This window comes from Macaca nemestrina, chromosome 13, assembly GCF_043159975.1.
Source record: "Macaca nemestrina isolate mMacNem1 chromosome 13, mMacNem.hap1, whole genome shotgun sequence".
NCBI classification, from domain to species: Eukaryota; Metazoa; Chordata; class Mammalia; order Primates; family Cercopithecidae; genus Macaca; species Macaca nemestrina.
Genome location: NC_092137.1, coordinates 12,867,095 through 12,890,746, shown reverse-complemented (window position 1 = coordinate 12,890,746; position 23,652 = coordinate 12,867,095).

Below are 23,652 nucleotides of genomic sequence, written 5' to 3'. Positions count from 1 at the left end.
TTTATGCTATGTATTAGAAATGGGCTCCAGCCTTCTAGGAACGCCTCTGTCTTTCGCCTACCTAAGGGATTAGCATTGGAGGAAACTCTTAATTTGTAATCACTCCCAGTGCATTTGAACTCCCTGGGTATAAACCCCTTTGCTTGACTGTGGCAAAGTTAATTAACCTCTTTGAGCCTCACTTTTTTAAACATGAGCTCTATGGAATCAGCTCCAGGGTTTCTTAGCTTTTTCATTCCAGGAGCTCCTTTGATAGTGTGGCAAAGACTGTGAAGCAATTCTGAGAATATTTTAAATGTGTAAAAAAACCCGGGAATTTTAAAAGAAATAAATTATATTGGATTACTATTGTGTATATTAAAATAAGTGTATGACATAGTACTATATGTGTTTCACACATTACATTTTTAAAAATCTAACAGGGATTTAATAAATATAATTTTGAAGTTGTGATGAATGTAAATAATATTTTGAGATCTCTACAACTACCGTAACAGAATATAAAATATATGATAGCTATTGATTTTACAGATACTGCACATGCAATTCTGGTTTGTTGCCTACATTCAAATGTAAAAGGCATGCTAAATTTCAGTTGGAGGCTAGTGAAAACAAAGACGGATTTTTTTTTCATCCATGGTTACAAACGACTGAATTCCAGCCACAGATTTCTTGGGAGATTCATCGACTCAACATTAAGATTTCCTGGTCTAGCCCAGTACCTGCCAGAGGCTCCTGCAGTGGTGTGTCTGATAAACTCACTATAGATGTCTGCATGAACAGTCTGTCCCTGTGCCTTAGAGTTCCTCTCTTTGGGGTTATTGTAACATCTCTTCACTATAGATAGAAGTTCCCATGTTTCAATGCTCAGATCAACCTCCACTTCCTTAGGAAGCCTTACCAGACCATGGTTTCTACCATGTTCTCTTGCCTCCAATGTTTCTGCCCTACCTCAGAAGATTGCTAGTGGAGTCACGTGTGTGAGAGATTTACTACTGTATTAGTGACTGCTCAAGTGTTTGCCCTGCCTCACTAGTACATTTGATAAATCTAAACAGTAGACGTCAGTTGAGTTTTCTTTATCATGTCAGCAAAATCACTTTGCATTTTACCAAGCTTATAAGTGATCTCATTTGATTCTAGTAACAAGACTCTGGGGGTAGGTGGAGCAATACTATTATCTTGCTCTTACATATGGGAAAAAGACAAGTGGCTTTCAAAAGGAAAGAGCTAGTAATGGACAATATGGGAATGGAATTCCCTTCCCTGCTTCTGACTTTGCATCTGCATCCCCTCCAACAGCACAGACTTGGGCAATAATGGGGGGTTAGTGAATGTCTGTGGTTGATTCTTTTAAGACTTCTCTTCATCATGAACCTCATGAATTGCAGTTGAAGAGATCAGTGTATGTGGGAAGAGGAAAAGTTGTTCAAGAAATCACTAATCTCAAATAGGAGTCTTCAAAATAAATTAATCTTTGGAGTTCTCTCATTGTCCATGCAACTCTAGTTCTGAAAATGTTGCAGAGCTGAGTCTGGGTGTCCAGTTAAGGACTGCCAAAAATAAAAAGGCGAAGCATGGTACCACTGACAAAGAATCTGAGAACTGTTTCATACAGCATTCTCATGTTAAAGAGGAAGAAACAGAACTCAAGCAAAGGCAATGTAAATTGACAAGTGGCCAGTGGCAGAGCAGGACAGGACCCAAGTCTTCAGAGACCCAATGAAATTTTCAGTTTGCTTATTTGAGCAACTAGATTACCTTTACAAATCTTGTTCATTTTGAAAGAGATAATCAACAGGGATATTCATGGGTGCCTACTATATGCAAAGACTTTCCCAGACATGCTTGGAAATTAAAAAAAGATGTCTCAGATTTGCTCCTTATTATGTTCCCTCTATAAAAATATCCACGTTATATATTTTAAATCTAAGGCTTGATAAGGCTACATGCAAGTGCTTATGTCTCTATTTCTGCATATGTAGAAAAACATGCATACTTGATCATATGAATAATCAGAAATGTCTACATCACACGTATATACACAGAGATCACTACATTTACATATAAAGTGTTACATATTTATGAATATATTTATGTGCATGCATACATTTGAGTGAGCCTTGCTGTGCCTTTATGTAGAAAGGTAATCAGAGCTGTGCATGCATAATGCATGACATGCATGTAATACACAAATCAAATATACACATATGTATACAGAGATGCACATGTTCAGATGCATGCATATATACAGAGAGATATATATATGCATATGTATAAATAGCTAGAGCAATAAATGCATTCATTTCAATATATATTTATATGTTAAATACACAGACATGTGAACATGCATATATACATGCTATACTTAGACAATATGTGTGCATAAATCTACATAGACATATAAATGAATTACTTGAAAATTCAGTACTGATTCACTTGTTTTTTCTTCCTTGTAGCCTTGACATCCTTCATACCACACCACTTTATCAGTAAACCCTCCAGGATGGAACTATTTATTGAAATGCCAGTACACACCCTCATGCTTTAAACTACATGCCCTGTTCAGTGCTGTCTGTTCTGGAATGAAAGGCCAATATCCAAATGTTCAGAAAGACCCAGGAGATGGGACAAGGAGGATGAAGCTGGGGCTGGAAGGCGACTCTGGGAATATAGACAGGAAACTCATCCCTACCCCCAGGGAACTCACCATCTAGAGGGTTCAAGCAGATGCGAGGCAGCACAGTGTAAAGAGTGCTGTGATGGGGTGAGGCAGCTCAAACTCAGATGTCAGGCTCAGGGAAGGGTGCCCTCAAGCTATAAAGGATGAGTAGGAGTTAGCCAAGAAAGACAACAGGAAAGGCATCTCAAACAAAAGGAACAGCATGTGCACAAACAGAGAGACCGTGAGAGATTGAGGCAATATGGGGGAAAACAAACCACATTTTATGTCTGGAGGAAGGAAGCTGAGGTGAAGGGGGGACCTGCTATGAGACAGGATGGGAGAGAAGACAAGGGCCAGATGGGTAACATGCTAAAGTACTAAACAGAGGACTGCATTTTCTGTTAAAATCAGGGAGAAACCATTGCAGTGCTTCTGTGAGCTGAGAGGTCTCGATCTGTAATTCTAAAACACCATGACTAGGGAATAGTACACTTTGTTTTCTTCCATTTCTCATTAGGTGTCAATTATAATTTAAATTAATTAGAGCAGAATTGTATTACACGTCTTTGAACTTAGATATATGTGCTACTCAAACCAAAAGAAATGCATTATTGAAGTTCTAGCTTCTTTACAAGAAATGAATGTACACAACTCTCCAGTATTCTACATGCATGGCACAGCGGCATAGTGAAAAGATCTTTTGTAATAAAATGATTTCGTTAAGAGGCACAATCAATGCCCCTTCCATATTCAAACACCTTTGCAAGTGTGACATTAGGGAACCTCCCAACTACAAATGGAATCTATTTCGCTGTGCTTGAATCTACACCTTGTGTTGGCCAATAGAATGAGATAGACATAACACGGTGGCAAGTCCAAACCCAGGGCTGTCTGCCTAAGTTCTTGTGCATGGACCCCTGCCATTCCCGAAGAACAAACCCAGGTTGGCATGTGGGAGGCTGAGAGCCTCAGGGAGGCGCAGGGAGGAGTCATCCTAGCAGAAATCGTCCAGGACAACCCCGACCCCAGCCAACCCAGCAGCTGGCCAAAGACACGGGAATGAGCTGAGTCCCAATCAATGGAGCCTGGTCCAAATCAGCAGAACTTCCCGCCTCCCCTGTAGACTAGTGAGCAAAACCAAATATTGAGTGTTAATTGCCACTGAGGGTTTGTGGTTGTTTGCCATGCATTACTATCGTGGCACAAGATAATAGACACAAGCTTGGGATCCAAATGACTGATTTAATACCTCACCTTCTGAGCTACGTGTCCTTGTAAAAGTGATTTTGTCTTTCTGAGCCTTGGCTTTATTATCTATAAAATGGTGATAATCATACCCACCAGCAGGAGTTTTGTGAGGATTAGGGTGATGTGTAAAATCCTGTTAGTGGCCAGGCGTGGTGGCTCACGCCTGTAATCCCAGCACTTTGGGAGGCTGAGGCGGGCAGATCACAAGGTCAGGAGATCGAGACCATCCTGGCGAACACGGTGAAACCCCGTCTCTACTAAAAATACAAAAAAAAATTAGCTGGGCGTGGTGGCGGCGCCTGTAGTCCCAGCTACTCAGGAGGCTGAGGCAGGAGAATGATGTGAACCTGGGAGGTGGAGCTTGCAGTAAGCCGAGATTGCGCCACTGCACTCCAGCCTGGGTGACAGAGCAAGACTCCATCTCAAAAAAAAAAAAAAAAAAAAAAAAAAATCCTGTTAGTAAGATCTCAGTAACTGGAAGCTTTAATTATCATTTATGCTGCACTGGTTGGGAGTCATCCTATGGTTCTGCCAGTATAGACCTTTCAAAGGTGTGCTCTCTATTAAGGCCAGCAAACCAGCACTATGACGTGAAAGTGCCTTAGGGATCTGGATACCTCTTTAAGCCAGAATTCTACAACTAACAGCTAATTTAAAGCAGGCTTCTAAGGACAACAGAAGTCTCCAAAATCATAATGACTGCATGGCTGGGAGCTAACTGTCCCATATGAATGGTAAGACCTTTCTCTCTGAGTCTGGGCCTGACCACCATTCTGCATGCCTAGGGACCTCCCCGGTAGAGCACCAGCAATGGTTAGCAACTGGAGAGCCACACTCAGACCACCCAGAAGTCTCAGCTGATGCACTTGGCTGCCTAATTAGGACATGAACCGACGGGAGCATGACGATCCTGCAGCCTGGGCTTGCGGATTGCCCCGACTTTGGCTCTCTGGGCCACTCCACGGGGGAGGAAATGCCTTTGATCTACAAAGCCCATGTCCACTTTGATCCTAGTCACCTTTGAGGTCACTCTTTTAGCAGCTGGCCCTTCCCACCATGGCAGTCACCTGTGCCCTGAAAAAGACTTGTATAATATTTCCAGATGGAGAGAATCTGGGAGAGAAAGAGAGATGCTAGCTGTTTCTGTGGTGTAGCCAAAAACATGGTTTGAAAGACAGCTCAGATGCTCCAAGCATTTTTTTTTTAATGCTTTAGAATCCTGTTAGCAATGGGAAAGGAAGAATTTAAATTCACTGATATCCTACTAGGCACTGGGCATTGGTACGTATGTTAGGGAAACAAACCTGGAGTCGAAGCTGAACCCCAATACTTGCTGGCTAACATCCATGAGACAATCCTTCTGCTCTTCAAATCTCAGTTTTGTCATGTAGGAAATAATCATTTTTAATAATAATAATACAGGTAAAGCACCTGGCATTTACCTACTACTAAACATACTTCTCATAAAACTGCGTACTTTAAATATCATTTGCCATTTTCGAGTGCAAGAGATACTCAGGGGCCCAGGATAAGGAAGAGTTGAAGGTGAGATATGAACCTGGAACTTCTAGTCTCTGAGTTCCCTGCAGAGTCCGTACATGATATTGTGTATTGTAAGCTAAGCACTCATATCCATAGATTGCTTGGTTCTCCTGGACTCTTCCTCTGTTTGGCTCCTACATTAGTTCATTCTCACGCTGCTAGGAAGAAAAACCATAGAACAGGTAATTTATAAAGGAAAGAAGTTTAATTGACTCACAGTTCCACATGGCTGGGAAGGCCTCAGGAAACTTACAATCGTATCAGAAGGCACCTCTTCACGGGACTTCAGGAGGGAGAATGAGTACCAGCAGGAAAAATGCCAGATGCATGTAAAACCATCAGATCTTGTGAGAACTCACTCGCTATCAGGAGAACAATATGGCAGAAACTTCCCCTGTGATTCAATTATCTCCCACCAGGTCCCTCCCAGGACCCACGAGGATTATGGTGATTACAACTCAAGATGAGATTTGGGTGGGGACACAGCCAAACCATATCAGCTCCATTGATGAGGTCAATTTGTGAAAGTGACAATGGCAAAAAACAAACTCCCGAAAATAAACTTAGTATGTATGCTGCATTTTAGTTATTCCCTATTAAATTCAACTATAAGCTTTTTTTTTTTTTTTTTTTTTTTGGTGGAAGTTAATGTTCCAAATAATTCTTTTTTCATTTTTCAGCTTTTACAATTCTAGCTTTTCCAAGTTTGGGTGGAAATCTTCCTAAAAGGAAGATTTACACACTACAACTTTTTTCCTAAAGAGAGATTATTGACTACAAGTTTAAACTTTTCTTGATGATGTGGTGACATTATTACGACTATCTATTAAACTGTTACGACCATCAGTTCAAAAGTTCTGCAGTGAGATGATTCTGACTCTGCCCACTCTCCCCACATTCACCCACCAGGTTTGCGGCTCCTTGCCAGTGTTTGCCTCTGCAGCCTTTGTCTGCTTCTATCTGCTACAGTCATGATTCTCAACATCAGTGTGATTATAATGAAACAAGGAGTCTGTTAGCAATGCAGATATCAGGGCCGCACCCGAGAGAAGCTGTGGGTCTGGGGTGAGGCTCACAACCTCCCAGTTTTAACAAGCTCCCCAAGGATGTGTTGCTGCAGGTGGTCTGAAGATCACACTATGAGAAGTATGATGCTATGGGCTGAAAACCAAGTTATTCCATCACTTATCTATTGGACAAATATTTTGCAGGCTAGCTATTAGGTTTGGGACATGCAGAGATGAAATGCACTGACCTCTCTATCCTGGAAGGTTCACAATCTACTGAGCTCACAGCCCTAAAACAAACAAGCATAGTGCTGGGCCAAAGGCAATAACAAGTTTACATTTGAAAGAGTGCTTAACCCATCAAGGCTGGCTTCCCTGTGGTCTAGGCTAGAACTGAACAAGAACCCATCCCACTTATCATTGTAGACTGAGGAGAAGGTGGAAAATTATTCAGAAAGTGATCAGGAGCAAGTGAAAGGTTTTCATCAGGACAATGGAATGACTAAAGTTCAGATTTAGAAAAATGAAGTGTCTGTGACCTCCTCATGTCCCTTCACCTGTCTGTGTCCCTGAGCACTGAGGTCCTTAGTAGAACAGAGCCACTTACTTAGAGGATCTCTTACCCAGGCAGAGGACAGTCGGGACCATGAGCTTATGGATCTACCCGGGTCAACCACAATAACCTTAAGAGCTACCAAAGCAGAGCCCTATCCTATTACTACTTGGTAGTTATGGTTTTAAACTTGTCGTAATGTATATACACTATTATATAATATCATATGTGTATTAATGTGTGTGTATGATTTCTAATGCAACCCCTTTGCCAATCCTATAAGTTGAGGATTAGCAGGCTTATTCTAACGTATAAGGAAGCAGAGATCCAGAAAGGAGAAAACTCTCTCTAATCACACAGGTAGTAGGTGGCAGAGGCCAAATTCTAGCCCACGCTGTCTGTGCTCCTTTGTGCCTGTCTCTCAGAACCAAATCACCCACTGCTGTGGAGCAAAAGAGCAGATACGAAGATTTCTGAGGAATGGCATCCTGAAAACGAATGCAAAACCTCACTTCCTTTACCCCAAGTGGAAGGTGATGGCCGTGTTCCTTAGGATGGGCATCTAGAGACGTGAGCATTTCCAAAGTGGCTCTCTCGCTCTGCTTGTCCTCAGGAAGATGGGGAATGGAGCCATGCTACTCAATGCAATGTTATCCTTCATTCCCAGGCCAGCTCCCATTGTCACATGGAGTGGAGGTCACCATGATCCACAATTTCATTTGAATGACATTATCCGCAAAGGAGTTCCTGGTAGAGAGTCTGACACCCCAGATCAGGCAAGCAGCAGACAGAGCCAGCGTGTCCAGCATCTGCCCAGCCACAGGACTAAAGCTACTTACCCCTGGATCTGTCCTCCCATAGCCTTTCAGGCAGGACAGAGGTTTCCAGACAGGCGCTTTCCAGAAACCTAAGGTGCTCTCAGTCTTCACTGCTGGTTTCTTTCTCCACTCCATCCCCTGTGATTAAGTTTGCTGGCATTAAGTTCCACCCTTCCCAGAGAACTTCTGGGGCTGCTGAATCGCCTGGACACTGACCCATGTGCCTCCAGCTGTCACCCAACTGCCCTTTACCCACCAACTACTTGCTCTTCTGCTTTCTCTTCCTGTAACTGTGAATACTCTTGCTAAATCATTCACAATTATTATTATTGAACAACACCTATGTGCAAGTTATTTAAATACATTATCATTTAATTTAAATCTCAATGCTCTCTGAAGAAAAGCATAATTATGCTCATCGTAGAGATGAGAAAACTGAGGCAAAATGATTAAGTGGCTTACTCAAGATCACACAGGTGGCCTGTAGTATATGTGGGATTCGAATGAAAGGTTGTAAGCTAGTGCTCACCATACCACTGCCCTCTTTGGCTCTTTTGCTAAAATATATGGATTTTCACTTCTTGCGCTCCCATGTACTGATCTTGCAGTTTCAATCCAGTCTTTGGACTCATATCCTTAGATGTCTGTCCCTAGAATAATAATCACCACCCCAATATTTCTGGGGCACCTATAGAGACTTTAACAAAAAGCAAACAGACATTTTTCTGAATCCAGAAGCGTGTGAACCCTTTTGTAGTGTGTGTTCCACCAGAAATCATTTGTGTAAGACCTTTCATAAGACGAAAATATAGCAACAATAGAAAGGATGTAGAAATGTCAGGTTACGTTTTTGAAGTTTAAATGTTTATTAATACCATTTGGAAACTAGCTGTTAAATACAACCATGAAGGAAGAAAAAAATTCCCCTTGTCTTTCTGCCCTTCAAAGTCCCTCTGTATCACAGCTGTGAAATTTCAAGGGCGGTTGGGGAGGGAGTTGTGTAGAGAAGACATTTCAAAGATGGAATCTCCTGCAGGAATGAGGCAGCGTAGTCCCAGGGGGGTTACAGGGAGGCTTTTTTCCTAATTGAATCCTCCTGTTTTTCATGTTCAGCCTCCCAGTACTGCTTTCGGACCCTCCCTCCCCACTCCCACCCCCAAGAATGTCTAAAACCTCTACAGCACTTGATAAAATACATATTATATTAGGTGGCATTTTTCCAGTGTTAAATACACTCACAATTTATAATTAAGAAATCTTTAAAAGCAGCTTTGAAAAAGACAAGCCTAGCTCAGACATAGTTAAGCAAAGTGGATGTCCCTTGGGGATGATTTTAAGCTAGATCACTAGATAGCCTCTGGTTATAAATCACTCAAAATCAGTCTACCACCCCCACGTTTGTTATTGTCTAAAGAACCCTTTACTTATAGAACGTAGCTTGGGTTTACTTATGCTCTCTTTTAAAATTTGAACACCCCAGGAACTCTGAGGAGGCCTCTATTCAATGACACTCCCGTGCAAACTTATTCAATCCTTGTGCTTCCTTTCTCACACCTAACTCCAAGCAATCACTTCGAACAACAGGGTTTGATGACAAAGGAGGTGAGCAGGAGGGAGGGAGTGAAGAGGATCTAAGATGTCAGAAAGAGAACAAAGTTTCCTGAGAGGAACAGGGTCCAAAGAGTCCGGAGTTGACAGGGGGTAGGTCTTTCTCAGTGTCAGAAGGCAGTCCTTTTGCCATTGCTCTCAGCTGGAATCTCCACTCTGCCACCTTCCCAGGAACTTTGCTCAAACATTGCACTGGGTCCTTCTGGTGGGCTTTTGTGTTCTCCTCTGGTTACCATACACTGTCCCCTTCCTCCTTCTAGTCACACTTCTCAAGGTTTCCATATTCTCTGGGGACACTTCTTCACCACACATTCACTCAACAGGGCATGGTAATTCCATCTTCATCCTTACTACTTCATTCCACTTATTCTTTCTCATTTTGACTTCCTTACTGGGTCATCCATTGCCTTTCCGTCCCCCTGGCCATTCTCTTTACCTTTTTTTCTTCTTTGACCACAGCCTCTCCTGGTGCCCTCCACCTCTAGATATGCTCCCTCTCAGTCTCTTGTGCACATTTATTCAGCCTTCTCCTCCTTCAGACCATCTTTTAGTTGCCCATTTTCTTCTGGTCATTTTATTTTTTGATTTTTCATTGATACATACTATTTGTACATGTTTGGGGGTGCTTGTGGTATTTTGATACCTGTATACCATGTGTAATAGCCAAACCAGGATAATTAAGATATACATCACCTCAAACATGTATTATTTCTTTGTGTTGGGAACATCAGAAACCTTCTCTTCTAACTATTTTGAAATATACAATAAATCATTGTGAACTATAATTTTCCTTCTACACTATTAAATACTAGAACTTTCTCCTTCTATCTAACAGTATTTTTGTAAACTTGTTCATTGTGATTATTACAAGAAGGACAGGCCACCTCCCATACCCAGTCCACTGGAATGCCTCATACACTGTGTCTGAGCTCCACCCTGCATCCTCTTCAGTATCCCCTGCCACCCCTCAGCCAGAGCTGCCAGCATCTCTCATCTATTCTATTGCAATGACCACCTAAACTATCCTTCTCTTTCATTTTATTTATTTATTTATGAGATGGAGTCTCAATCTGCTGCCCGGGCTGGAGTACAATGGCATGATCTTGGCTCGCTGAAACCTCTGTCTCCCAGGTTCAAGAAATTCTCCTGCCTCAGCCTCCTTGAGTAGATGGGATTACAGGCACATGCCACTATGCCCAGTTAATTTTTGTAGTTTTACTACAGATGGGTTTTTACCATGATGGCCAGGCTGGTCTCAAACTCTTGACCTCAAGTGATCTGTCCGCTTCGGCCTCCCAAATTGCTGGGATTACAGACATGAGCCACCGCACCCAGCCTATCCTTCTGTTTCAGAGAGTTATCTCAAAAACAAAAATCAAATTATTCGTTTCCCAGGCTCAATAATCTTCTATCATCCCACTACACCTAAAAGAAAAATCTAAGCCTTCTCCTCTTCTCTCTCTAAAGGCCCCTGTGACCTCCTCAAGCCTCATTGTACCACCTCTCTCTCGTTCGTGAAGGTCCAGCAACCCTGGATACTCTTTCTCTGAACAGGCAAAGTTTATTCCCAGCTCAGAGCCTTGGCTCCTGCTGTTCCCACTTCCTGGACCAGAGTTCCCAGATTCTTCTCATAGTCATTGCTTCTCGTCCTCCCGCTTGCAACAACTTAGTTGCTATATCTTTTTTTTTTTTTTTTTTTTTTTTTTTTTTGAGAGAGTGCAGTGGCCCTATCTCAGCTCACTGCAACCTCCCCCTCCTGGGTTCAAGCAATTCTCCCGCCTCAGCCTCCCTAGTAGCTGTGGTTACAGGCATGCACCACCATGCCTAGTCAATTTTTTTATTTTTAGTAAAGACAAGGTTTCACCATGTTGGCCAGACTGCTCTCGAACTCCCGACCTCAAATTGTCCACCTGCCTCAGCCTTTCCAACTGCTGGGATTACAGGTGTGAGCCACAGCATTCAGCCATTGCTATCTTTTTGAGAGGTTTCTCTTAAGCAGGCCATCTAAGATAGCATCCCCAATATTATTGTGAATCATATCTCTCCATTTATATTCTTGATATGATCATCTGAATTTATCTCCTTTAATGATTTGTTTATATTCTGTTTTCCCCAAACTCCCACTACAGTGTACATTCATAATATGAGATAATTTTGTCTTTTTTTCTTCTTTATCACAAGTGTCTCTATTATATCTGGCATGGAGTTGGCCCTAAATAAATGTGATCAAATAGCATGTATGAAAGGTGAATTGAGTACCTACAGCAGGAGTTATGAATGGAATAGCTACGCCAGGCTTCACTTTCTTGAGGACCACGCACTTAGCAGAGGGACCAGAGAGTATGACCCAAAGGAGTCACAAGAGTGTAGGCACTGAGTTGAAGACACAGCCATGTGGTGGTTCTCCCTTCAGATCTAAACTTTGAACATTTAGTTCAGGAACTAGGAAAACTAAACTTGAATGTTTCTTGGTCTATATAATAGAAATGTGGTATTGAGAGCAAAAAATAACAACCCTGCACCTCAGTACTCTCATCTATAAAATTGGAACATATGATCTGCTTTATAGGATGATGTCATCATTCTAGTGTCACACTGAAAGTTAGTGACAGAAGTGGAATTAGAGGGCTGATCTCCCACGTTCCTACTCTGCTGTGTATTCTCTGCCCGTATGTATGTATATTTGTGTGTGAGCGTGTCTACATCTCTGTGGGTGATTGTACAACACCATCTCCAAACAATGCTCCTGTATTAAACCACAGCTGAATCTGACAGGATGAAGCATGAGACCTCCCTAAATCTCCTGACTCCTGCCTGCATACCTGAAGCAAGTAACGATGACATTTCTTATCACTAAAAACTCTTCTCTAATTCTTGAGAATTCTGTGACCAGATGGCATGAACAGCTGATTCTCCTTAGAAAAATTAGTAAGAAACGGCAGGAAATAGAAGAATACAAAAATACTTTCCAAAGTTTCAGGGCAGAAAACAAAAATTGTGCAGACGAGAATAAAAAAGACATATTAAGTAAACCAGTTCTAGGGGTTCAACTTGAAGGGGAAAACAATACAGAGAAGGCTATCAATGGCAATGCTGTAGGTAGTCTGGATACGGATGAAAAACATCCCTCCAGGTAAAAGCAATGCACTTCAGCGGAGCTAACACCAAAGCTAAGTACACAGAGTTGGCAGAAAATAGATGCCATTGAGATGCCACCAACTTCTTCACAAGTGAATGAACGCCATGGAGCCTCTGTGGTGGCTAATTATCTCTACTTCCTTCTGAATGTATTTGCCACATAAAACCTTTTTCGTTTGCTTTTCAAAATAAGTTATCATTTTCTAGTAATGCATATGCTTTGGTGCACTTCATTGAATGGTAATATGAAGAAACAAGTGGAATCAGAAGCCTAAAGAGCTTAGAACCGATGGTTGCTGAGCACCAGCCAAATGCCAAACAGCACAGCAAGAAGCAACCAGACCCTCCAGAAACAGATCTGTGTTAGTCAAGAAAACCTAAGTCTCTCATTCTTGCAACAATTTCTACAAAACTGGTAGTGTTATACCACAGTTGAAGTAAGAAGACTGAGACTCTGAAGGATTAAATGACCTGCTCAGAATAAAATACAGTAGGATTTGCATCCGGGTTTGTGTGGTGCTGAAGAAAACTGCTTTAATTTTTTTTTTTAAAGGTTCCTTAAAGTAATTTTAACAAAATTAGTCAAGATGATTCTGAAAGAAGGTTGCACAGAGCTTTGCTATCTTTCTTCTCAAAATTTTCTCTACTTCATTTCATTGCCTTGCTTAGTCTTTTTGGACTCTTTACAGAAATGTGAAGTGTGGGCTTGGAGTGCTCACTTGCATCCTCCTCCTCCTGCATTATCTCCATGCTTGCTGAGAAGTTCGGATGCACAAACAAGCCATGGGGCAGCACAAGAGGTCAGAAAACCATCACTCCAACAGTGTTCTCCAGCTGCCTGTTTCTCCTGGTAAAGCACTGGCAAGGGAGCAAGTGTGAAGTTTTCCACTTCTAGCATCGTTCAGAGACAGCAGTGACTGTGAGCTGAAAGGCAGCCCGGGCGGCCTGATCAGCTCCACAGTTGCACAAGTTCTTCCTTGGAGAAAGTCATCGCCTCGCGTGGGGGCGGGCAGGACAGCAGCTGCCTGGAAACCCGTCCACATTTGTCTCTCTGATTTCCTTTTTTCACTCTCTTCTCTTCTTTTTTCTCTTTCTCTCCTCTCTTTTGTCCCCTTTCTCCCCTTATGTCTCTTCTATTCAGCCTCCCTACATCCTTTGCTGCAAGTTACTCTTCATTCTTTCTTCCTTTCTTTTCTTCCTCCCTCCTTCTCTTTTCCTTCTTCCTTTTTTTCTTGCCTTCTTTCATTTCTTTCTTCCTTTAACTTTTCTTCTTTTTCTCCCTCTTTCTCTTTCCTTGCTTTCTCTTTTTCTGTCTTTTTGCTTGCTTGCTTGCTTTCTGAAGTCCACAACTAAGATGTTTTGCACAACACATTGCCCAGTTTTACAAAAAAAAAAGAAAAGAAAAGAAAGAGAAGACAACCATAATTTTTAAAAAATCAGAAGCCATGTCGTGCTCTCTCTTCTGTATCTCTTCCTTCTGATTCTAAAAATGATTTAAGTCTTCATCTCAGAATTAAAGGGAGCTCCAAAGAACAGCTAGTTAAATTCCCAGCTGGTGCAGGAATCACCTTGACGACACCCTCAACAGGTGTTCTCCAGATAGTGGTCAAACGGATGCAGATGTGGCAGAGGAGAGTCTGAGGAGAGACGAGGGCCAGGCAGCTCAGCATAGCACCATGTCCCCCTGAAGAGTGGAGGCCCTAGAGAAGGCAGCCAGCTCTAAGCTGAACACTCTTTCTCGACAATCACTTGGATCTGTAGAAAAACTGACAGGCTTCAAAATTGGCGTGGCAAAGTGACCTGGGCGAATTAAGTGGTCCTAGGTTTTCACTAGGGTGTCAGGACAAGCGAGTGAGATGCTATTGTGGAGAAAGACCATTGAAAAGGCCATGCACTGTCTTTATTTTGTAGATGAGCAGAGAAAGGGAAACGTATGTGTCAGTTAGTGCAAGAACCAAGACAAGAATTCAAGCCCCTTAACAGTTATTATTACCTTAGTCCATTGCACTCAGCTAAATATTCGTCTCTCAAAAGAAAGCAAGTTGGTCTTACCAAAATACTTGGCTGAAGACCTTCCACACAAACGCAGCTCCGCAACTATCCTCCTCTGCCACCTCACACTCGTGTCTCCTTTTTCTCCCTCTCTGCCTCTTCTCCTACCCGATCTCCTCTTCACTGACTTAGTCTTCCCTTATCCTAGCTGATGGCTTAGATCTGCCAATGACATATGGTGGCCTTCCTAGTCTACTGGTCATCAACACCTAGCCAGATCTTTGTCCTGAATAAGAAGAAAGAATATCATGCTAGAGTGAAAAGACAAGAGTCAACCCCATCAGTACCAGCACTGAGCCCCAGAGCAAACATTCATCATGGGACCCCATCTGCCTTTGTGTGCAATCATGAGGTATGGGGGACTGCTCTTTTTCACTGAGTTATTGCAGGAGGAAGCATTAGTCTCTAAAGATTCTATATCTCTACATGCATCAGCCTAGATGGGAGTTTAGAGATATCTACCCCAACATTTTTGGAATGTAAAACAAAGCCTAGAGAAGAAAATAACTTGCCAAAAGTCGCACATCATTTAGTGATGAATCTAAACTGAAAACAAAGTCTGTCTCTTGTTCCGGTCTCAAAACACCAACCATTGGGTGAGAGACACAGAAGTCAGTAAATGCTGGTTTCTTCATTCATTTTCCCTTTCCTCCCTCCTTTTGCTCGCCTTTCCTTTTTTCTCCTCAGATTAAAGTGAGCTATAAGCACTCAATGTTTGTTTGCCTGGGATTTTTCCAACTTTGGTTAGATTTATAGATCTATATTTTTCTCCTTTCATTCATGTCTATAAATGTACTCAAAGGGCTTCTGAGGTCCTTTCTCTGACCTTCTTTTCTTCCCATTCTACACAGAGTGGGGGCGAAGCTAAACAAATGACTTCCCAGATAATATTCAAACCCTGCATAAACTTCCACAGGAATCTGGAAGGAGCACCAAGGAGCCAGACATGCTCCTGGCATGCTGAAGACACCGCACTGCTGGCACTGCCAGGGTGCACTCAGGAGAAAGAATAGGATAGGCAGAGAAAGAGCTGAGGAAGATGGAGGTGGTAGGAGGAGGAGTTCCCAATTCTCAGTGTCTCAGTCTGGCTTTGTGAATATGCAATGTGCGGTTGGGTTTGCCAAAGACAAAAGGGTAACATTTGCCTACAAATTCCAGTGGATTGAAGCCATATAAAATCTCAGTGCTGGGCCAATGAGAGCAACCATCATCTTGCCTTGTCCTGGAGATGAATTTCAGGGGTTCTTCTCTTCAAGGAAGTGAAGAGGAGGGCAAAGAGGGGAAGGCAGGGTATGAAACATAGGTCCAACGTGGCCTGGGCCTTGAAACCAGAGACCTGATCTGAACTCCAGCTCTGGCACCCACTACCTGAGTGACTGTAGCAGAGGCAATTGGTAGGTTGACTGGCCTTATTGTCTCAGGTCCACCCAAGTCAGATGGACCTTGGGTAAGCTACTTAATCTTTGCAAATCCTCATCTCCTCACATATATAAAGGGTCTGATGATACCTATCTACTTAGCAGGACTGTTATGAAGATCAGAAATTATTAGCATGGAGTACAGAATGGTTATTACACAGAGGGACAAGGGAGGGCCATTTCTGTAGTCCTTCATTGAAGTGGGAGGATTTTGGAGTGGAAACTCTTGCAGGCCATTGGGCATGGGCAGAGTGAGTCCTGCACTGCAGCCTGAGAACCTGCTGTCTTTGAGTTGTGTGCCTGATGGGAGGCACACAGAATACTCACCAGATGGGTGTTGTATAAATAGCGTCTTTGCCACACTACTGCTACTGCCCAAACTTCCTTACCAAGAACTAGGTTGTGCCTGCACTTGTGGGTACCCCAGTCCTCGCCCTGACTTGCTGTGGCCCCTGGTCACCCTGGGGGACACGTCCCTACATGAGGATTCCGGGGATTCTGTGAGCTGCGAGTGGCTCCCTGGCTGCAGCAGTCTATTCAGTCAAAAGAGAGCAGCACTGGCGGATCCGAATCCAAGTGTGCAGGCGCGTCTCCATCTGGCCAAGCATCTTCTGTCTGGGATGCGACCACCCACACCATTCTCTTCTGATCAAACAGTCGGACTTGCCGTGATTCAGCTTCCATTCCAGTTCTGCAGGACCCACTCTCCTCCAAAGGACTGGAAGGCCTGTCTAATGAGTGAGCAGGAAGTGTAGGCTGTGCAGTCCTCCCAGCTGAGACTCCCGGAGAGCCAACTCACATCTGAGATGTCGGTGGAATTTTTCTCCTGTCATTATTTTTAGCCTCATTAGTTTTGCATTGTTTTTGAGAGATGAAGCACAAAGAAGGCGTAGAGAGAGGCCGTCAGGCAGCTTGGCTTCGGGTTCTGACTTGCTCGCTTGTAACTGTGTGACCTTGGACATTTGTTTTTACCTCTTTGAGAATCACTGTCCTCATCCATGCAATGACAATAGTACTGCCTGCTCATCTTGCCATCGAATGTTGTTTCTAGACTCAAAAGAGAGAATATAATGACTATGAAAGAGCTTTGTCAACTGTAAAACACCAGTATTTGGTGATTATAGCTTACTAACCCCCATGAAGATATTTCCTTTTTTCCTAAAACTGCTCCTTTTAGATGTCACCAGAATGTGGGTTGGAGGCAGGGGTTGTGACAAGGGCTCAAGAGATTAGAGGGAGAGAGGAAGCTAAAGGTCTCAGAGTAAATGGGGGGCAGATTCTAGGTTTCTGGAGTTTGCTAAACTAAGCCCTTTCTTTCCCATCTTTCCTGCTCCCTACTCTCCCAGCGCTCCTCCTAGCAGAGACTCTGAGCATTGCTTTGGCAGACACTGATGCAGGTGCTAGAGACACAATGATGTGAAATCTTCAAGGAACCAAAAGTGTAAAAGGGAGGCAAAAACAAAAAGGAAACTCAAACATGGCGTGTGAGGCTATCTCCAAGCAAGTGCAGGATTCAGAAAGCCCAGGGAGAAAGCAACTGATCAGCTTTAGGTAAAGGAGCTAATGGAAGCCTCCTGAGAGAGGTAATATTAACTCTATTTTACAGGTGAGGAAACTGATGCTGAGGAAGGTTGGATGATTTGCCTAAGGTCAAAAATCAAGAAGTGATGTAGCCTGTACCCAATTGTATTCTATCCAGTTTCTTCTCTTTCCATTCTACCATTTTGAGCAAAGCTGGCTTTATGGGAGGAAGCATGATGCTATTAAAAGAAAATTCTATATCAAGGTTATTGGAGTGAGGAGGTAATCATCCTCGTTGTACCCTAATTCACACTGAGAGGCTTTTTATTCTAAGGCCTTGTCCCCAGGCTAAGCCTTTAGCTTCTTAGATGAAGACTACGGCATTCCTGATGCTAGCGCTCATCTTTCCTCCTCGTAGACATTGTACAGACTTCATCAGGTCAGTGCCTGCAGGAAAGTGGTATAAACTTGTACGCCACTTCTAGGCTCTACTCTGTTCTTTCTGTTCTACCTCACTGGCTTTCAACTTTCTCCCAAATTCACACAACGAAACTTGCTCTCCATTCTTATTTCCCTGAAGTTCACTATCTGAGGGTTGGAGGAGTGAAAAGAACAGCTCACAGAGTCAGAGACCTGGACTCTGCTCCCAACTCTGCCATTAATAGTCTGTCAACTTGAACAAGGTTACTGAGGTCTTTGAGCCTCGGTTTCTTTGTCTCTAAAATGAGAACATTAACATTGACCCCTGGTTGCATGATGTGAGGCTCAAGTGATATGATTTATTAGTGATAGCTAAGTCAAGTGTAAGGCATCTCGTTGTTACTAACATACAGTGCAATCTGTAGATATGGTTTTGATCTGGAGGGCTCTCATTTTCTTTAAAGGAAGGACCGTGTTGAATGCCTTTAATCCTATAGGTCTTAAATCATTTTTTTTGCAACGATCATCTTTCAGGCAGATGCCCCTTGCCCATAGGCTCCGGAAGTGTATATCAATTCAGCTGCAGAATGAATCAGTGCTTGCAATTGATTCAATCAATTGCTTGCAATCAGTGCCTAGTTTTTCTTCCTCTTTTTCCTGCAAAATGTGTTTTTCTTTTCTAATGAAGATTCCCTGCTGATAGCTGTTTGGGGCCCAAAAATTCAGCACTTGGAATGAGGTTCTGTGAATACATGCTGGAAAATGTGGGCCCAATACCAAAAATGATCGCCTCCAGCACAGTCTAGACTGTAGAGCCAGCCTCCAAGGGGAAGTGGTGGTAGCAGTGCTGCCTGAGTCATTAGGCAACTGTGCCAGAACCCAGGCTTAGAGCAACCAGCTTGCACATTGTCAGGAGTGCTCTGTAGCTGGAGGGGTCCAGCACAGGATGATTTTACCAAGGTGGACTTCCACATCTCATTTCTTTGAATCCTTCATTTGTGTGACATTGCAGCTAGCTGGCTGTGGTTTCTTCTGTAAAGTTTCCCTGGAAGATTTAGAGCAGTATGGGGGAAGCCCTCCCTTGCCAGGTTCTTTACCTACCAAGTCTTTAAGCTATCCAAGCTTACACAGAAACGTGGGGAGGGGATACACAACGCTCCCCTCCTGCTAGAAGCAGAATTTGATTTCTGGCATAGTTCACTGAACCCCCTGGCTCCATTGTGTATCTTGGGGGGAAAGTCTGTGTAATTTCCTTTCAGCCTTGGAGTAGTAGAAGGTCAGAAAGACATAGGTTTAACTACAGTGTATACCACTTTAGATTAGAGACCAGCTTCCCTGAGCTTGTTTCCTCAGCTGTAGAAAGTACATAATAATGTTGCATTACTTAAATCCAAGATGCCCTTATTTTGTGCTGCCTAAGAAAAAAAAAAAAAAAGCAATGCTGCCAGTTAGATGGAAACACTGTCGACAATAAAATACATCCTAAAATCAGAGATGTTAAAGTGTTTAAAAAAGAAAAAAAAAGCCTAAGAGCAAATGAAACATGTCCCCTACCTCAGAGGGTTCCTGTGAAGATTAATTAAGATCATGCATCTGAAAGTGTTTTGAAAACTGTCAAGTGCTGTAGATACTCTGTTATATTTAATAGAGGGAGTGCATTGCCATGGAAAAGCACCGGCTTTGAGGTCAGCCAGACTTAGTTCTAATTCCAAGATACCACTCCCCAGCTGTGGGATGTAGGACCACTCCTTTAACTCTCCTGGATCTCAGTTTTTCACTCTGCAACAAGAAAAACTAATTCCTTCTCTGTTTCTCTTGCAAGTGCGGGATCACAAATATGTAGAAGATGTACTAACTTGAAAAATGATTTCTCTTATTCAAGTGTAACTGGAAATCCTGCATTTTTATTTGCTAAATCTAGCAACTCTATGTAAACTAAAAGGATCAACAAATGTAATATGCAAGGCAGTCTGGGGCACAGGAATAAGACCTGGGAACTTTAGAAGAGCAGGAAGGATGTAAAGGGAATTCATACTGATCTAAGGCTAGGGATGGATGTAAGCTTCGCGTGGTGGGCTAGAGACACCAGAAGGGGAGCCTGAGAGATGACAGAGACAAGAAGACACTGTCTCAGAAGGCTTCAGCCTTGGCTGGCAGGAGTCTGGAGGCGGGTGCTCAGATCCACACTTTGCCTGATGGTGTCTTACAAAAAGCCAGGAGCAACAGACTCCAAATAAATGTCTTTAAAAAATGGAGATGACTAAGTGAGTAATAGCTGCGGGAAGAGAATTCAAGAGTTGCATTGAGTAAGAAAATGTTCCAATGTTTTTCAATAAACCAAGGGAAAGTGTAAATTATTCATTTGTTATTTTTGTAAGGGTTTCAAATCTATGATTTTTTTTTTCCTGTTTTGTCTCCAGCTTTTGTGTCCACAAGAATGTCTCTCCTCCATTGAAAGGAACTTCTTCTTGCAAATGGAGTCTCAAACCTCACCAAACTTGCAAATGTAAAGTTCATTTCACCCCTCTCAGGCCCCACTGGACAGAATCCTAGGTAGGCTCTAAGCTTAATACTACTACCTTGTTACGAGGAGAAGGCAGAGTTTGTGTGGCGCTTGGTTTGTTTTGACTTTAAGAGTTGCTAAATTCAGGTCTTTGATATTTGACCATGTTTCAGAGCTATTGAAATAGACTTGGGTTTTCGTCAATAATAAATGAATGGCATTTTTGTTTTCTCAGAAGACACTCATACCTGTGAATGAGTTAGACCGGGATTATGGTTTCTGGTGTACCTGTGGGGCCACTGAGTCTCAGGCTACACAGAGCTAGCCCAGGCTCCTTCAGTAGGTTGGTGAGAGCTGGATGCAGGCCTGGTTCCCCTCTTACTAGCTGTCTTGGCACTTCAGTCAAACCACCTGAGGCTCCATTGCCTCATCTAAGCAATACAGCAAATACTGCCTATTTGCCTGGTTGTTTGTGAAGGTCATTTGAAATATTTTGTATAGAAGGGTATTGTAAACCACAAAATGGTTTACTGGTATTAATAATTCTTACATATTTAGCTAGTTTATTGGCAGAACTGGAAGATGAATCTTAGCCTTCTTAGACAAATCCTCCATTTCCCATTTTCAACATACCACCTTCATGAAGGTAGAAGAACCAGATGTACAAAGTAAATCCTCTTCTCATGTAGGGATCTCTGGTGCCTTCTCTGGAGGCAGGGAAAGGCAACCTTGACTTTGGAATCCACTCTTATAAGGTGGATGGGGTAGAACAAGTCTCTTTGACCATTGACAGGCCTAAGTGCATGTCATAAAGACAAGCTACAGAGAAAAATCGCTTTAAGGAAAATTTAAATCTCTTGTTATTTCTTGAGGAAGATGATTACTCATATAAAGCAAATTATTAGGAGTGAGGAATATTCAACATCCTTCTCAGCAAAATGTAAGTTTTATTAAGAAAAACAGGATAAAAGGAATATATTTTTAGAAATGAGACTTTGTTATTAAGACTAATTTTCAAAAACTGCATGTGAAAACAATATTGTCATGTAACAATCAAATAGGCCTAGTGTTCTAAGACCAATACTCTTAAAATATGATCCATATATGACCATTTAAAGCCAGAAGAAATCCTAGTAATTAATTATACAAACCAGGACTTGGTTTGTATAATTTCAAAATCTTTTACAGATTTTGAAAACAAAGTCCAAATAAGGAAGGGATTTTGACAGGGCCACATAGCAAATAAGAAGCTGAACTACAAACAGAATTTAGGTTACTTGCCTCTTAGGATCATTCATTTTTAGACAAGACAGCTCTTTTTGCCTTTTTATAAAATTTTTATGGATTTTCCTGTCTGGAAAGTGGAGGGATTGCCTCTGATAATATATTTCCAATATATTTCCAATATAATATAATATATTGGAAATCTTCTATCAAATAAGTCAAGATCCAAGAACTTGAATGAGGACATCAGGAAATGCATCCAGAATCACCATCACTGATGTCAAAATTTTCTAAAGAAAACTTCTTTACAGTGACTTTCTCAATTAAATTGACCTTATTTATGAGTTGTCATGGTTCCATCTTGTTACGAGACAGGAAGGAAACAGTTGCACCAAAGGGAAAGTGGTTGTAGCTAATCTTCCTCAGGGTCTGATAACATCTAAATTGATTATTTAATTTGCAACACAGGCATTTTTCCTCAACACTCTTGGCTCTTAAAAGCATGGCTCTCTCATTTGAATAACATCTTTAAAAGATGATGGATGGGTGCATTTTTCACAAAAGACTGATAAAAAGGCCACCAACCGTGGCAGGGATTTGGTGGAAGGACCATCTGCTGGTTCAGAAAAAAACCAAAATACATGAATGCCTCATAGACAAAAGTGGCTGAAACAAAAGTGGCTATGGAAAACTAAACAAGATTGCAGTATTAGCAAAAAGTGTGTTGTATGAGCAAAGTGTGTAACAAAGACAATAAGAATCTTGTACCCACTCTTCTATCTTTTGCCTAAAGTGTTGAAACTCTTTGTGTTTTCAATGTTCATGTATTTTCCCAGCTAGGATATCTAGTATCGCACAATGATCACTCTTTTTTTGCCTTTTACATGAGGTAAGGGGTTTGAATTTCAGTTTTTTCTGTGCGTTATTTTGAGCTGCCTGGAATCATCTTTGCTATTAACTAATTTTGAAAAAAAAAAAAAAGATGAGTAGAATAAGGTCATAGATATCTATATCAACTTAAAGAAAAAGAAAATGTGTAATAGACCTTTGGTCTCCCACTGGCCTGCACATTCTCATTCTGTCTTTCCGTATGACTATCCTGCCATTCTTTTTGATCCTGGTGGGACTGTCAATAATAGTGCCCTGTACACCCTCCACAGGTGTTGACACCTGAGCACTAGCGAACTAGTTAGGGCATCCCTATACGCTTGCCTCCAGTGACTCGTCCAGAGACAAGCAAGCAACTCAAGCAGAACCCACAAGATTCTTCCCTGAGAGTGGTATATAGATATAGGGAGAAGGAATGTTTCTTTCTGCTGGAAGGTTGTAAACCTGGGGCTGCCAACAGTCATACTATCTGCCATTTGGAGGTAGATTGTGACTATGAAGCCAAGTAGAGATAAGCAGAATGGCAAGGCAGAGAGAAAGGGAGAAAGAGAAAATCCTGATGTCCTCATTCAAGTTCTTGGATCTTGGCTTATTTGATAGAAGATTTCCAATATATTACATTGTTTCTATTGTTGCTGTCAAGAGAATTTAACTTTTTGCACTTACAGCTGAAGATTTTCTGAGTAATACAAGGAAAGAAGCATGAACTCATTTAGTGGATTAACTAAAAAAGAATTCTGACTTCAATAGCCTCACAGTAGACCTTGAGGCATCTCTGTGGGACTCTAGTACTTCAAGTAACCAATTTTAAAACCGCCGGTATAGTAGTATAGATTCTAGAGCTCACCAGATTATAAACTCAATGAGGGCAAAACCGTAGCTGGTACCTGCTTTATTCTCTGCCATATTCTTGCACCTAGCACAGTGGCTGGGTGTAAATGCACAAATACTTTTATATAGAGTGAATGATGGTGCTATTTTTTCATTTACATATTCTTAACAAAGTGGTGTGTTTACCTTCTTAAATATGAATTGCTTCAAGAGCTG